Source organism: Marmota flaviventris, chromosome 7 (assembly GCF_047511675.1).
Source record: "Marmota flaviventris isolate mMarFla1 chromosome 7, mMarFla1.hap1, whole genome shotgun sequence".
NCBI lineage: Eukaryota > Metazoa > Chordata > Mammalia > Rodentia > Sciuridae > Marmota > Marmota flaviventris.
In genome coordinates this window covers 59327262-59342330 of record NC_092504.1, presented here as the reverse complement: position 1 = coordinate 59342330, position 15069 = coordinate 59327262, and the positions used below count along the sequence as shown (strand labels likewise).

Genomic DNA, 15069 nt, shown 5'->3' with positions numbered 1-15069 from the left:
ATTTACTAAACATTTACCATATGCCAGTGCCCTTTATATGTATCAGTCAGGATTTCAGTAGGAATCACAAATCCACTTGAATAATCCCAGGAAATTTTGTGGAGGGGGCTGTGAGGGCAGGTTGAAAGCGATCGCCAAGGGGTGTGGAGGCTGCCTGAGTCTGGTGGTGGCAGGGAGCTCTTCTCCTTCCTGGTAAGGCTAGGGTAAGAATTACTCTAGAGCCAGAGGCTTGCTGGAGGAGTACCCATCCAGCAGGAACAGCCACTGCTGGGACCTTAACAATGGAAGAGGAAACATCAAATTAAATATCCAAGACTTCTTCCTGCCTTCAGATCTGTCACTGGCGCTTTCTATTAGCTGAGTCCAACCAGAATCCAGAGAGCAATCTGTACTGACCAGCCCCCTGGATATGCAGCAAGACAGAGAAAGCTGCTAGGGGGCACACGGAGCAGGACTGGCAGAATTCAGCAAGACAGTTTTAGTGGGATAACATCAAACCTGACTCAGACTGGCTTAAAACTGAGGCCATGTGTTGACTCACTTGAATGGAAGCCCAGAGGAAGGTAGGCTTTGCACTTGGTCAAACCGGAGACTCACGCTAAGAAAACAGATTATTTTTCCCCTTTCACTCACTGTTCAAAGAGTTGGCTTCATCCTTGGCCAGTTCTTCTGGATCACAGGAAAGACCAGCAGCAATCGGGCCACATGTTTTCTCAGTCACCTTCAGCAGGAGAGCGGAGTCTTTCCATGGCCCTCTCAACTGTACAAAGAATCTCCTTTCTCTTACTATCCCAGATGCTCAATGGGATGCAATAAATGCCTGTTGAGAAATTATAATGTTCTGCTAATCTAATACAAAGACCACCCTAGTGAATTGAATCCACAAAGACTACCTTTATATTTGTAATTATTGTCATTATTACATAGTGTATTTTTTTTAAATGGCTGCTCTTATTTTCTTTATTTTCACAGGCTGATGGCTGGTGGCAAGTTATAAAAAGCCTTGCTCCTTTGAAAATGGACAGAACATGTCTCAGGAAAACAGCTAGTTGAAATGAATTTTAAATATTGTATTTACTTTTTATTTGTATCTTCAGTTTGTGTTGTTTATTATTGTTTTTAATAATAATAATTTTATTATAGTCTATAATTGGGGAGAAAAACACCTGGGTAGATAACAACAATAAGAAAGGAATTTGAATAAATTTTCACATAAGTTTTGTCACCTGGATTATTAGTTACGTAAAAAAGTGGGAAGGAGTTTAGATCTTAGGGACTGAATTAATAAAGCTACTATTTTCATATACTTATTGTGTGCTAAGAATTTGAAATATGTTATTTTATTTAATCCTTTCAATAATCTGTGAGACACATAAGATCCTTATTTCCCAGATGTGGAAAGAAGCCAAAAGAAGTTAAAAAATTTAACCTAAATTTAGAGTTAGGAATTGGTGGAGCTTGGATTTGAACCAAGCTTTACCCAGATTTAAAGTTGGTGCTCTTAATGATCATTTTTGTCACTTTGCATCGGTGACCTCACTCAATGATATAAGATTTCATATTGCACTGCATTTTGCTATGATTCTGAGATGTCAAGGCCATTTTCCTGCAGGAACACAGAAGGCTGAGTCCCAGCTAATGTTGCTGTTATCATCATGCTTTCTGTGGAGTTGAATTTTACTATGTTTCTTTGCTCCTTTATAAAGTGTCAATGACATGAATAAATTCTTACATTATTAAAACAAACAGATTTACCCCATAGTTAGAATAATGAATAGAGGTGGAAGAGTAAATTCCTGACATTCTTTAAGCCCTGAAAAAAGTATTTATGCTCAATAAAATATAAAGCACCAGAAGAGGCTGTCAATATCAGTGACAGCACTGCAGACCCCCGGAAGACATTAGTGATGAACACCCCCCTCATTCTGTGTCCTTCTAAGCAACAGCATCTGTGAATGCTCTCAGGTGAATTTTGGTGCATGAACGTAGCATCTATTACTATCTTGCAAATGCTCCTTCAACTCCATGATAGCTTTACTAAAGACTGCATTAAATTCCAAATAGTAGAAATCAACATTGAGTCAATATTCCATAGAACATGGAACTTCCTACATTAATTAGGAGAATCACTTACAAAAACCAATGAAAAATGTCTCCAAATTTCTGCATTTTGTGACTGTCAGCCAAGTAGCTTCTTTTCCAGAATCTTTTTAAATTTTACTTTACAATGTAAATCCGAAAGCCAAGGTAAAGCAGAGAATTCAGACAAAAGCTGAAATTGTATATATTTTTCTAGTGTTTTGAGTGAGGGAAGGCAGAGACTATGTATTACACATAAATAGTTCACCTATGGATAAGAGCCAATTCAAACAACTGACAATGTTCACAATTGATTTTTTTCTTCTGACTTAATTTTTGTCCTTGACACATGCTTACATCCGATTTGCTCATGTTATATGTGCTACATTTTCAAAAGTCTCCAAAGGGGTCATTCATACCCTCTTTCTTCCCCAGTCTTCTTTGATACTAAAAGAGTTTGGGAAAAATGTCCCTTATTGAATTAAAACACAAGACAATTCTATAAATGTATCTTCTTTACTGAACCAAGGTTGTCTGACCAATAAATCTCTCAAGCCAACTCAGGCTTGGGAATTCCACTTTGATACTAAAAATTTTAAAGGTGTGTTTTGGAATTCTGATGTCAAGATGAATTTCAAGTACTTTCCTGTCTTTTAAAAATGTGTTTTATGATTATTTTTGCATATATTAAATGACTTTGTTTATGTAAACTGTCAATAATATCATGTAATAAAATACATTTATTTTTAAAACAAAGCAAACATTTCTACTTGGAAAATTTCTATTGATAGCATGGAATATTAATAGAAATAAACTTGAACATTACTGTTTTAAAAACTTTATACTTTAGAGAATTATTCATTAATGCATTTATATAGTGAAGTTAGACAATGGGTTTTCTTTAGAAGTGAGCATTATTTGAAGTGTGTTGGGCACCCATGGGACTGTCTGCCCAATACCCAGACCCCATCTTTGAACTCCACCTCCAGCTGTATTTGGTCAGTATAAGGTGGGTACTCATTCAAATCAGAACAATTAGTCATTCCCATGGGAGTTAGGAACTCAATATCAGTCTGTTTTGGGTCCTTGGAGTAAAAACAATGTGCATTCTGAAGCTTTGACAGTTATGTTTTGCTTCATCTGAACAAGAAAAACAAAGGACACTGGTCAGCAAAGAGAAGACTAAATAAAGAACAGAGCTGAGATATAATTTTCCTGACAGAGTTAGATGCTGGTTGTACATACTGTGGAATTTTAGCTCATGTGAGCTCCATGAGGCATGTTAGTATCTTTGTAATAAATTCCTCATTTGCCTTAAGCTAGGTCTGTTTAGGTTTCAGTAACCTCACCAACTCAGGAGCTTTGAAGGAAGATTGCAGAGAAGTTTCCTTTAATGCAGTAATTGTGTCCTCTGTGAAACAGAATTTTGAATAATCATTTTTAAGGAGTACCTGCTACTGTATTAGGGATATTTCTAGCAAAAACACTGAATTTTTCTCCATCCAGACATTCAGAAGACTATGGAGAAGGAGCAGGGAATTGAGTGAACATTGATTGGGCACCACTGTATTACAGGTGTGCCACCCACTGTGAGGAATGCTAAAGAGGAATAGGAAAGGATTTTTGAGAAGCTTTGAACTGAGCGATGGTGTTCGGTTTGCTCTGATAATCTCAATATAAACTTAGTGCTAGAGTGGTTTATTTTTAGTGTCAACTTGACTGAATTAAGGAATACCTAGAAACTTGGCAAAGTATTATTTTCTGTTTCCAGAGGAAATTAGCGTGGGAGTCTGAGTGACTAGTTGGGAGTAGACGAGTGGTTGGGAATCATACCATCTACTTGGCCAGGGGCCCAGAGAGAGCAAATACAGAAGGTGAGCTGGTCTCTGCTCTGAGAGGGGATATAGACTTTTTGTTTTCTTTTCCTGCTGCCTTGGATGTCAGAACTCCAGGCTACCTAATCTTTGAACTCCAGAACATAACACCAGTGGCCTCCAGCCCTCAGCCTTAGACTGGGAGACACACCACTGGTTTCTCTGGTTCTAAGGCCTTTGTCTTGGGTTGAGCCATGCTACCGGCAATGCAGGATCTCCAGCCTGCATGTGGCTTGCTGTGAACTCTTCAGACACAATAATTGCATGAGCCAATTCCCCTAGTAAATCCCCTCTCATACATCTGTGTACATACCCTGCCAGTTCTGTGTCTTCAGAAAACCCTGACTAATATACGTGCTTTGAGAGAAACTGGAAGCATTATGGAAACAGACAGCAAGATGCTGTGGCCAGCTTGGAAAGAATCCAGAAAGTTCCTGGAGGAAATGACATCTAAGTTGATGATTGGCTCTGAGAAATCATCCTCTCTGCCCTAAATTCTGAGAAACCTCAAATATTTCTTGCATTCTTGTCAGATTCTACAGAATTCCTTTAAAAGCAATAGGGAACCAGTGGGGGGAGAGCAGTAATCTAGAGCTTCACTCCTTGTTCCAGGCTGCCCTGGGCACTGCAAGTGAGAGTATGTGGGCATGTGAGTTGCAAGGTGAGATGTTGCCGGTTTGAATTATCTTATGTGATTAAATGATGGCCTGTGTTAGAAGACAGGTTTTCATTTCTTTCCTGCAGTAAATTATGTAGGCCTTTCACATTTTGTATCCAATTTCATTGACCATCATGTAATAGAGATTAAAATTCTGAGTCAAATAACTGCTGTTCAGATAAGACCTGCATTGTGCAAAATTTTGTGAAGAAAATCAAGGACATATTTCAGTGCCCATGGCTTCAAGATCAAACTATGACTTAAAAAGTTCTTCCTATTATTATATTCTGCATCTCATTATTAAAACAGTGATATCATTTCATTCATTCCTCCAAAATTATTTATTCTGTACCAAGTACCTTAGGGGCTGGGACTATACCATTTACCTTAAACAGTTAAAAAGAAAAAAAAAAAACAGCTTTCTGACCTCATAAAGCTTTTCTTCCAGTGGATCCAATCTTTCATGTCATGAATTTAAAATAAGTCTTCTCCAAGAAGTTCTGTTACCCAAAGAACACGGGTACGGACTTTTAACCTAAAGAATTATCCTGGATCATGAAACTCAAGATGAGCTCTCACAGAAGAATATGATAGGATTTGCAGATTTCCCTTATCCTGAGTAATCTACATATTTTAATAATGAATATTAAGAGCAGAAAAATATAGTCATGCTTTTTTAATGCAACAATGTCTGTTTACATATTTTTTTCTATGCTTGATGAATATTGGCACTGCCATTGGGCATCTGCTCTTCTTCAATGAATCCTCTATGCTTCCAAGCATTTTTTTTTCTGCAAAGGAACCTGTTTGCATGTGATCATCCTTGGCAGCTAAGCATTGATGTCAGAACATGATGTGCGAATAGTCCACTCTTGCCTATTTGCAAGTGTTACTGGAGCCTAGGAATGTGTATTATAATAACATCTAGTTGGCACTTCTGTAAGCTCCGCATTCTTCCCCAGGACCTGTCAACTCTTGGTGGTTGGAGTAGTCTGAAATTCTTTATTAGGAAACAATATATACTACAGAATTCCAAAAACTGTATCAGTAATTATTTTCAAAAGGAAAATAATTAAGGTTGTTTCTGGAAATTTCCAAATGTGGATTTTGAAGTATGTTTAATCCACAATTCTATCAGTACTTGTATTCTGTAAGACATGTTAACCAAACATGATTTAAAGGGCTTTCCTTCCATGCTTTTAAATTCTCACTTAACGTTTAAATTACAAAGCTAAATATAATAAATATGCCACAGAAGTACTTCAAGAGGCTTGTTTTCTTCATCTTCTCTTGTTAGTTAAACAAATAAAATTTAATTAAACTTAAAAAGAGTCAAACAAATAAAATTCTTCACAATCTGTGCACAGTGGCACAAACCTGTAATCCAGGAACTCAGGAGGCTGAGGCAGGAGGATCACAAATTCAAAGTCAACCTCAGTAACATAGCAAAGTCCTAAGCTATTTAGTGAGAGCCTGCCTCAAAATAAAAAGGGCTGGATATGTGGCTGATAGTTAAGCCCCCCAGGGTTCAATCCCCAGTACACCCCACCAAATCTTTACAGATACAGAACTCTTTAATATTTTTTGCTATGGCAAGTATAATTAGTCTTATAAGATGTGTGCAGAATAATAAAGTATATTGAGAGTCTGTGATCCAAGCTTAACAGAGATGTTCAGTGTTTTGGTTTATAGTAAGAATGGGGAGAAGAACTTGTGTCTGGTTTGCTCTTGAAAAATATTTTTTTGAAATTATTCAATGTGAAAACATTAAAATGAACCTATGTTACGTATATTCTTTTGTAATATCCTATGAACATTTTTGTTTACTCAAAGGATCAGAGCTAGTAATTAAAAAACATCATTTACATAATGTTTTGTGTCTGGTTAATTGGTTTTTATCTGCTTATTCTAAAGTAAAGATAATCTATTCTTGCCAAGCACAGTAGCACACACCTGTTATCCCAGAGGCTCTGGAGTCTAAGACAGGAGGATTACAAGTTCAAAGCCAGCCTCAGCTATTTAGCGAAGTCCTAAGCAATTGAGTATGACCCTGTCTCAAAATAAAAAGAAAAAGACTGGGGATGTGGCTCAGTAGCTAAGCACCCTAGGTTCAATCCTAGTACCAAAATAATAATAATAAAAATCATCATCATCATCTATTATTGTGAATTGTGTCACCACTACTCTGCCTCCTAATGACAACTGAACTTCAAAATATCTGAACTCTTTACCAAACCAATTTTCCTGATCATAACATAAATGCCATAGGGTTGGAGAGAACTTATATCTGAACTATCACAATGCAAACATTATGAACATAGTGTATTCAGACAGATCTGGGCTTCAATCTCAGATATGCTACTTAACTGTGAAGCCCTGGGAAAAATTACTTAACCTATTAATGTTTTCATCTACAGAGTTTAAATAACTTAAGGTGAGCTAAGAGGATTAAATGAGATTATGCCAATAAATTTCTTGGCCTGGTACCTGAAATATTTTAAGTTCTCTCTAGGTACAAGTCCAATTAATGTTAGATATCATCACTAAGATCAGTGGTAATAGGGAATGATGGTGCTACTGATAATGATGCTCTTTAATCACTTATGGAAAAGGACAAATTCCCCTTTGAAATGGAGTCATTGCACTGGTACAGTGGAAAGTCTTGTGTTTTTATGGACTCATGATCTCTATGGAAAGGAATGTTTCTATTTCTATTGGAACACATCACCTCTAGGTGAGGAATTCCAGCTCAGGGACCCATTTATCTCCCTACACTTTTCCTTCTTCTCTTTCTTACTCCTTCCTTAAGCATACCCAATGAGAAAAAATTAAGAAAAATATAATAATCCCATTGAAAATGATCAAAGACCCAATCATGTTTAAAATTTTGTTGAGGCAGAGGTAAGTTAGGTACTTTTGATGTCTCTTTATTTGTTTAAAAAATAACTTGGGCAGGACACTTTGTTATTCAAATTATCATGCCATTTGATTATACCTAGATGATAAACCTGAGGTTCAGGCAGCTTAAGTAAGAGGTCTTGAACTGTTTGAAAAGTGACAACTATTACTGGTTTAAAGAAGGTACCTAAGATGATGCTCTAATGTAACGTTTATATAAATAATAATGATGAGACACATGTACATTTTGTTATTCAAATGGAATATGTGCTTTCAAATGTAATGTATTCTGCCTAGTGGGTTGAAATCGAAATCCTATGGTAGGGTGGGAGTATGTCACCAATTTGATCCTATGTGGAGTCTACGATAAATCAGGGACATTATGTAAATTGATATTCAAGGTTACAATTAATTGTCAATAGCCCTGGGCCAAGTCATATTAGAGCGGAAGGCAAAAGGAAGAGTATGTGCCTCTATATGCTCCTTGAAATATCCTCCTATATTTTGAACCAAGTAGAAAAAAATTAATAAAAAGTTCTATAATCAAAGAACATGTTGTATGTAAAACTTTGCATTGACCACTCTGTTCACACACCTTTGTCAACCCTCACAAACCTGTCCTGCAGGGACCCAATGGTCCCAGGACAGGGAATTGCAGGTGGATTGCAAATAGACTGTTCCCATTGCGAAAGAATGCAAAAGTCATCCCAGCTTGTTTTCATTTATAATTTTGACATTTTGTTCATCATAGATTTTTGTATGAAGTTTGATTATTTATTTTGGTTCCTGAGGTTTTTGGTGTCCCCTTAAATCAGGGGACAGAGCAAGTGAGTGCCTCATTCTTGTCACTCTTATCCCAGCCCTGGTTGTTCACCAAAGACAACAGGAGACTAAACTTAGCAGAATTTCTAATTAATTTTTCATAAACTAACAAAATCTCCACTAGAACCAAAGGAATTTTGCATTTTTGCAATCCTCACCAATATTCTAGAGATTTAATTAAAAGACCTTTGAATTGAGTATACACACACACACACACACACACACACACACACACACATATATATATATATATATATATATATATATATATATATATAAAAGTTAACCATGGACACAATATTTTTATTTTGTTTATTTTAAAATTAGATTTTCTTTTTTAAAATTCTAATTTGTTATGTATGACATCAGAATGTATTACAATTCATATTACACATATAGAGCACAAATTTTCATATCTCTGGTTATACACAAAGTAAAGTCACATCATTCGTATCTTCATACATGTACTTAGAGTAATGATCCATCTCATTCCACCATCTTTCCTACCCCCATGATCCCTCCTTTCCCTCCCTCCCCTTTGCTCTATCTAGAGTTCATCTAATCCACCCATGCTCCTCCCCCTCAATCCCATTATGAATCAACCTCCTTATATCAGAGAAAACATTCAGCATTTGGTTTTTTGGGATTGGCTTCCTTCACTTAGCATTATATTCTCCAACTCCACCCATTTACCTGCAAATGCTATGATTTTATTCTCTTTTAATGCTGAATAATATTTCATTGTGTATATATACCACATTTATATACATATCGTTATCCATTCATCAACTGAAGGGCATCTAAGTTGGTTCCACAGTTTAGCTATTGCTTATTTATTTTTATGTGGTGCTGAGGCTAGAACACAGTGCCTCACATATGCAAGGCAAGCACTAAGCCACTGAGCCACAACCCCAGCCCTGAATTGAGTTTTAATATGAACTCCATTCCTTACCAACGATATGATTTCTGGTAAATTACATAAATTTGCGCAGCCTCAGTTTCTTAATCTGTAAACTTGATATAATACTACCTACCCATGCACTAGTGGTGAGCTCAGTAAAGCTCCTGGCCAGGGCTGGCTTCATGGGTGTGCAATTGGTTGCACACAGGGCCTGGTACTTAGAATGGCCACACACTTGAAATTCTTAATTTTTGAACAAAGTGCCCAGATTTCTCACCTAGCACTAGACTACACAGTTTACATAGCTGTCCTAACCATAGCAGAGTACTTGTGATACAGTAGGCACTCAGGAAGCACTAGGGAAACCAGCTGTATTGCAGTTGGTTTGTGGATGCAATGTTCACAGAGTGTTTGCCTTGTGCTCAGCACACATGGATGCAAGGGTTTCAAAAACGCACTATGTTTGTTATGGTCCTTGCCTTCTATGAAGGCAAACCAGGATAGAGTGGAAAAATACCATGGAGAACAGCTAGGGGTTAACAGACCTATGTTGGCTGTGAATGCAACTATATTTCAGAGAAGAAAAGGCTTCTTCCTCCCTTTTGAATTGTCCAACCTGGAACAAGACCTTCTCTAGAAAAGAGGTCTTCAGGGCTCAGAGCCATACCATTATCCACTAGAGTTGGATCTTCTCTGCTGAGGCCAGGAGGTGTGCTCTAAGAAGGTAGCTTCTGTAGCACCTCCTCTCCTCTGGCATGGACAGCCATGAACAGCCTTTCTTAAGCTTCCAGTCTCGGCCCATCCTTCTGGACACCCACCAGTGAGCATGGGTGAGGTCTCGAAGTGTTAGAGGGGTCACATTTCACCAGGTTTGAGTCCCCTTTTGCCTGACTGTCTTCTTGATTCCTGGCAATCAGCTGATAGTGTTGTTCTCACTTTTTCGACATCCTGCACACGCAACATTCATTTCTTTCATTTTCTTCTTTTAGGCAATACAAACAGAACAGACTTAAGATGCAAAGCTTGCTGATGATTTCATCAGTTTGGTCTCTTATTCCTCTAGCAACTTACCCTCTTCAGTGGTAAAACAAAATCTGATAACCTGCTTTCTGCCCCAAAGTTCTATTAAGTGTAGGAACACAAAAACCTGCCTGCTCCTAGGAGGGAAGAGAAACACATTTCTGTTATCTCTAGTAGCAATATGTGCCCAATATGGGTTAATGCATTAATGCAGTTGTTTTTCTCCACAGTGGGCCTGTGAAATCCTCAACAAGTTATCTTTCTATGTAGAATGAGGCAGGGGGTAATAAGTATTTGTATTGGGTTGCCTGGCTGACAGTTTTCATGTTTTCTGATTTTTTGGGTGTGTTTTTAGCTTCTTCTGAGGAGGTGTGAACTGGAATCAAATTAACCCTTTTCCTGCTGCAGCCCTGCTGTGTAGAGATGTTTTGAGTTTCCCTAGAGCCTACCTCAAGGAGGTCAGATTATGACCAGGACAAGGAAATTGTCTTTTTATTCTTGTTTCAGATGCTGCCGCACCCACTTTTCTATGTACCAAGTGTGTGTTCTACATTTATGGGACGTACCTGTTTCTGCTCTGAGGTTTTGTGACTACTCCCAAACTATTCCAGTTAAGAATAGGAAGGAAGAGGCTGGGGTTATGGCTCAGCGGTAGAGTGCTTGCCTCACATGTGTAAGGCCCTGGGTTCGATCCTCAGCACTAAATAAATAAAATAAAAATATTTTTAAAAAATTCTAAAAAAAAAAAAAAGAGTAGGAAGCGAGAAATGTGAGCACACTGGGTCATTCCAGGCCTTCAGAGGGATTCAGCTCCCTGGCTCTGCCCCTCTGCTTCCCGCTCCAAGCCTCTTCCTTTAATCATTACATCCTTGTCACCTGGCTCTTTCCTCCTCCACACTCAGCTGCGTCCAGTACTTCTGGTATCTCAAGGTAGAGCAGCTTCCCCCACGGAATGCCCCTGTCTTTTCAGAGAAGGGGTGGACTTTCTCTTGGTTTCTGCTGACTTCTTCCTTACTCTCTCCTAGGCAAGATGGGGAACTAGGATGCTTCTGCTAGACCCCCTCTCATTAAGCATTTGATCAAGCAAACATTGTCCCTGAGAAGATTCACTCTCTGTGATGTCCCTCAAAGATAAATCTGGACCTCTTGCATCAGTGAGTTTTTAAAATCTAGTTCATGAAAACGAATACCCTGGCATTATCGTGGTAGGCAAGAATTTATGCCTCCTTCCACCCCATCTCCTTAGGTTGTATCACAAAGAATTCTGTCTGTAATAAAGGGCACTCCAGGAGAAGGCAGGGGGGAGTTTTTGTTTTGTTTTGTTGTTGTTCACATCACTACAGGGGTTTAGATAAAGCAAGTCCCAGGAGGAAAGCTGCTGTATCTTGCATATTGCTAAGAGCTCTGTGGGATGGATAGGAGTCAATAGGTGAGAGAGTAAAGTGAAAAATTCCATTTTTAGAGAACAACCATTACAAACAAGATCATATGGGTTTCTAAATGTGCAGTACAGATCAGTGCTTCCGGATTTAAAAACAAAACAAAACAACCCCCCCCCCAAAAAAAAAAAAAAAAAAAACAGCTGGTTAAATTTGAATTTCAGGTAAACAACAAATGGCATGGTATTATAAGTATGTTCCAAATGGTGCTGTTTTCTTGGACATCTAGTAGTTTTATTTGCTAAATTGACAACTCTCTCATGGAATAGCAGAGCATGGGTTGTAAAGAGGAATATGCTTAAAATGAGGCTGTTGGATTGGGCAAACAAGATAATCATGCACCTGTTATGTCATGCTAAGATTTCGCACTTTACTAGATGGAACAGATAAAAGGTTTTCAGCAGGAAAGTGACATGCTCAGATGTGTAATTTAGGAAGAAGATTCTGCAGGCATTGTGCAAGGTAAACTAGAAAGTGGAGAGGTAAGGGGCAGGAGAAATTATAGGAGCTGGAATTAGAAGGTAAAAATGTAAAGACTGTGATATAGTCAAGACATTTTGGAGAGGGAATACATAATTTTATGATTTGCTAAATGGAAGAGAAGCAAGGGTTCCCAAGAATGATAGCTCCCCACAAGTGACCAGGGAGCACTGCTGTGAAGAATTGGGATATGAATTGGAGGACGAAGAGCTGGCCAGGGATGGAGGCTTGGTGAAGTCATACAGATATTGACTTTGCTTTCAAAATATTGGATTTGAGCTCTCCAGAAACATCTTTATAGAGAAATTCAGCAAGTAATTTGGAGTGTAGTACAGCAATCCCTCATTCTCAGTCCCACTTTTTATGGTTTCAGTTCCCTTATCAACCACAGTCCAAGCATCAAATGGAAAATTACAGAAATCAACAATGTATACATCTAAAATTGTTCACTCTTTCTATGTAGTATGAGGAATTCTTGCTCTGTCCCACTTCAGCCAGCGCAGGTGTGAGTCATTGTCTCTTGCATTTACAATGTGTACACTGCTTGCCCACTCATCTTAGCAGCAATCTGGATGATTAGATTGGAAGTTGTAGTTTCGTTGTGCTTGTGCTCAAGTAACTCTTATTTTACTCTTATTTTACATTTAATAATGGCCCCAAATTGCAAAAGTAGTGAAAATGGCAATTTGGGCGTGTCAAAGAGAAGCTCTAGCATACTTCCTTTCAGTGAAAATGTGAAAGTTTTTTATGTAATAAAGAAGGGGAAAATATTGTGTGCTGAGGTTGCTAAGATCTATGGTAAGAAGGAATCTGCTTGTGAAATTGTGAGGAAGGAAAAAGAAAGTTATTCTAGTTCTGATGTTGTACCTCAAACTGCAAAAGTTTCAGCACAGTGCATATAAGTGTTCAGTTAGGATGGAAAAGGTCTAAAATTTGTATAAACATAAATAGAAGAAAATAGTATATGTAGGGCTTTGTGTTATCCACAGTTTTAGGCATCTGCTGGAGATCTTGGAACATGAAATTCCCCTCAGATAGGAAGGAACTAGCAAAAAAGAAATAACCCACTATGGGCTAAGGAACAGAACAGGTACTTCAGAGAAAAAGAAATACTAATGGTCAACAAATACATGAGAAAATGTTCAAATCTCTAGCAATTAGATAAATGCAAATTAAAAGCTACACTCAAATTCCATCTCACTCCTGTCAGAATGGCAATTATCAAGAATACAAGTAATGGCTTCGGGTTGTGATTGAACCTGTTCTGAGGCTGCCCGGTCCTGAAGAGTGAAGACTTAAATCCAGGGTCATGGCAAAACACCATGAAGTTCATTGCCAGGATTGTGATAATACAGGAAGGGAATGTGGAAGGTGCATACAAGACCCTGAACAGAATCTTCAGCATAGATGGGCCCAGTGAGGACATTAAACAACGAAGATACTATGAGAAACTTGCCTCAAACCACAGCAGGAAATCTATGAAACCTGCTGGCAGATCTACAACATGCAAATGGCTTGAAACATCAACTTTTTGATGTGAAAGAATTGGGCAGATCCATCACAGGGCTGCTGAGATGTGGATAGGAGGCCCACATCTAGTTTGTCTACACCTCTTTTTCTAAAATAAACGCAAATCACCCATATGCAAGATAACTTGTATGTAAAGAAGCAAACCCACTGGTCAGCAGTAGACAGACCCTCCTTCTTATTAAGTGAAAGAGAAACTGAGTCCAAAAGTAGTCTAGGAGAAGAATGTTGGTTGTCAAAGGATAGGGAAGGGGACAATCAGGAATTGTTTAATGGGCATAGAGTGTCAGTTTGCAAATCTGAATACATTCTGAAGATAGACAGAGATGGCTGCAAAAAAAAGTAAAAATGGTAATTTTTATAAAAGTATTTACAATAAATATGTTTAAGTCTAGGATAGGTGAGGAAAATTTCCAAACTGTGGTGGGACATATACCTACCATTTTCTACCCACTTTTATAAACCCTAAAGCAAAATCTTTTGGGAAAAAACATCTGTTACTTTTTACTGAGCTACTCCTTCCATTCCTGTGCAAGCGTTGAACAAAGAGGAGAGGAATTATGTGTGTATTTGGAATAAATTCTGCTTCCAAAATACCTTAAAAAAGAATACAAGTAACAATAAATGTTTGCAAAGATATGGGGAAATAGGTACACTTATACATTGAAGGTGGGACTTCAAATTGGTGCAACCACTACAGAAATCAGTGTAGAGATTCCTTAGAAAACTTGAAAAGGAACCACCATTTGACCCAGTTATCCCATTCTCCTGTTTGTACCCAAAGGTCTTAAAATCAGCATACTACAGACATGCACCCCATCAATATTTATAGCAGCTCAATTCATAACAGCCAAACTATGGAACCTAATTAGGTGCCCTTCAACAGATAAATAGATAAAGAAAATGTGGTATATACACAATGGATTATTACCCAGTCATAAAGAAGAACAAAATTATGGCATTTGCAGGTAAATGAGACTATCATACTAAGTGATATGAGCCAATCCCCAAAAAACCAAAGGCCGAATGTTCTCTCTGATATGTAAATACTAACCCACAACAAGGAAGGTGGGGAGCAGAAGAATAGAAGTTCATTGGATTAGACAAAAGGGAATGAAAGAAAGGGAGGGGGAATGAGAATAGGAAAGACGAGTGAATCGGACATACTTCCCTATGCTCCTATATGAATACACAACTAGTGTAACTCCACTCATGTATAACCACAAGAATCCTAATTAGAAAAATTTTTACTCCATGTATGTATGATATGTCCAAATACAATCTACTGTCATGTATGTCTAAAAACAACAGATATAAACAATTTTGAAACAAGAAGGAAATAGCTGGGCATGGTGGTGCATTCCTGTATCC

At 38.0% G+C, this 15069-nt stretch overlaps 1 protein-coding gene and 1 pseudogene across 1 annotated transcript in view; both read left to right on the top strand.

Moving 5' to 3' along the window:
- The window catches only part of Btc (betacellulin), a 53470-nt gene extending 52423 nt beyond the window's left edge, over window positions 1-1047 (top strand). The window contains exon 6 of the mRNA XM_027939777.2: window positions 973-1047. The gene's annotated coding sequence lies outside the window, so the exon portion shown is untranslated. The remainder of the gene's footprint in view (window positions 1-972) is intronic.
- Window positions 1048-13493: 12446 nt separating this feature from the next.
- Window positions 13494-13744, top strand: LOC114096265 (small ribosomal subunit protein bS21m pseudogene; annotated as a pseudogene).
- Window positions 13745-15069: the final 1325 nt, after the last annotated feature.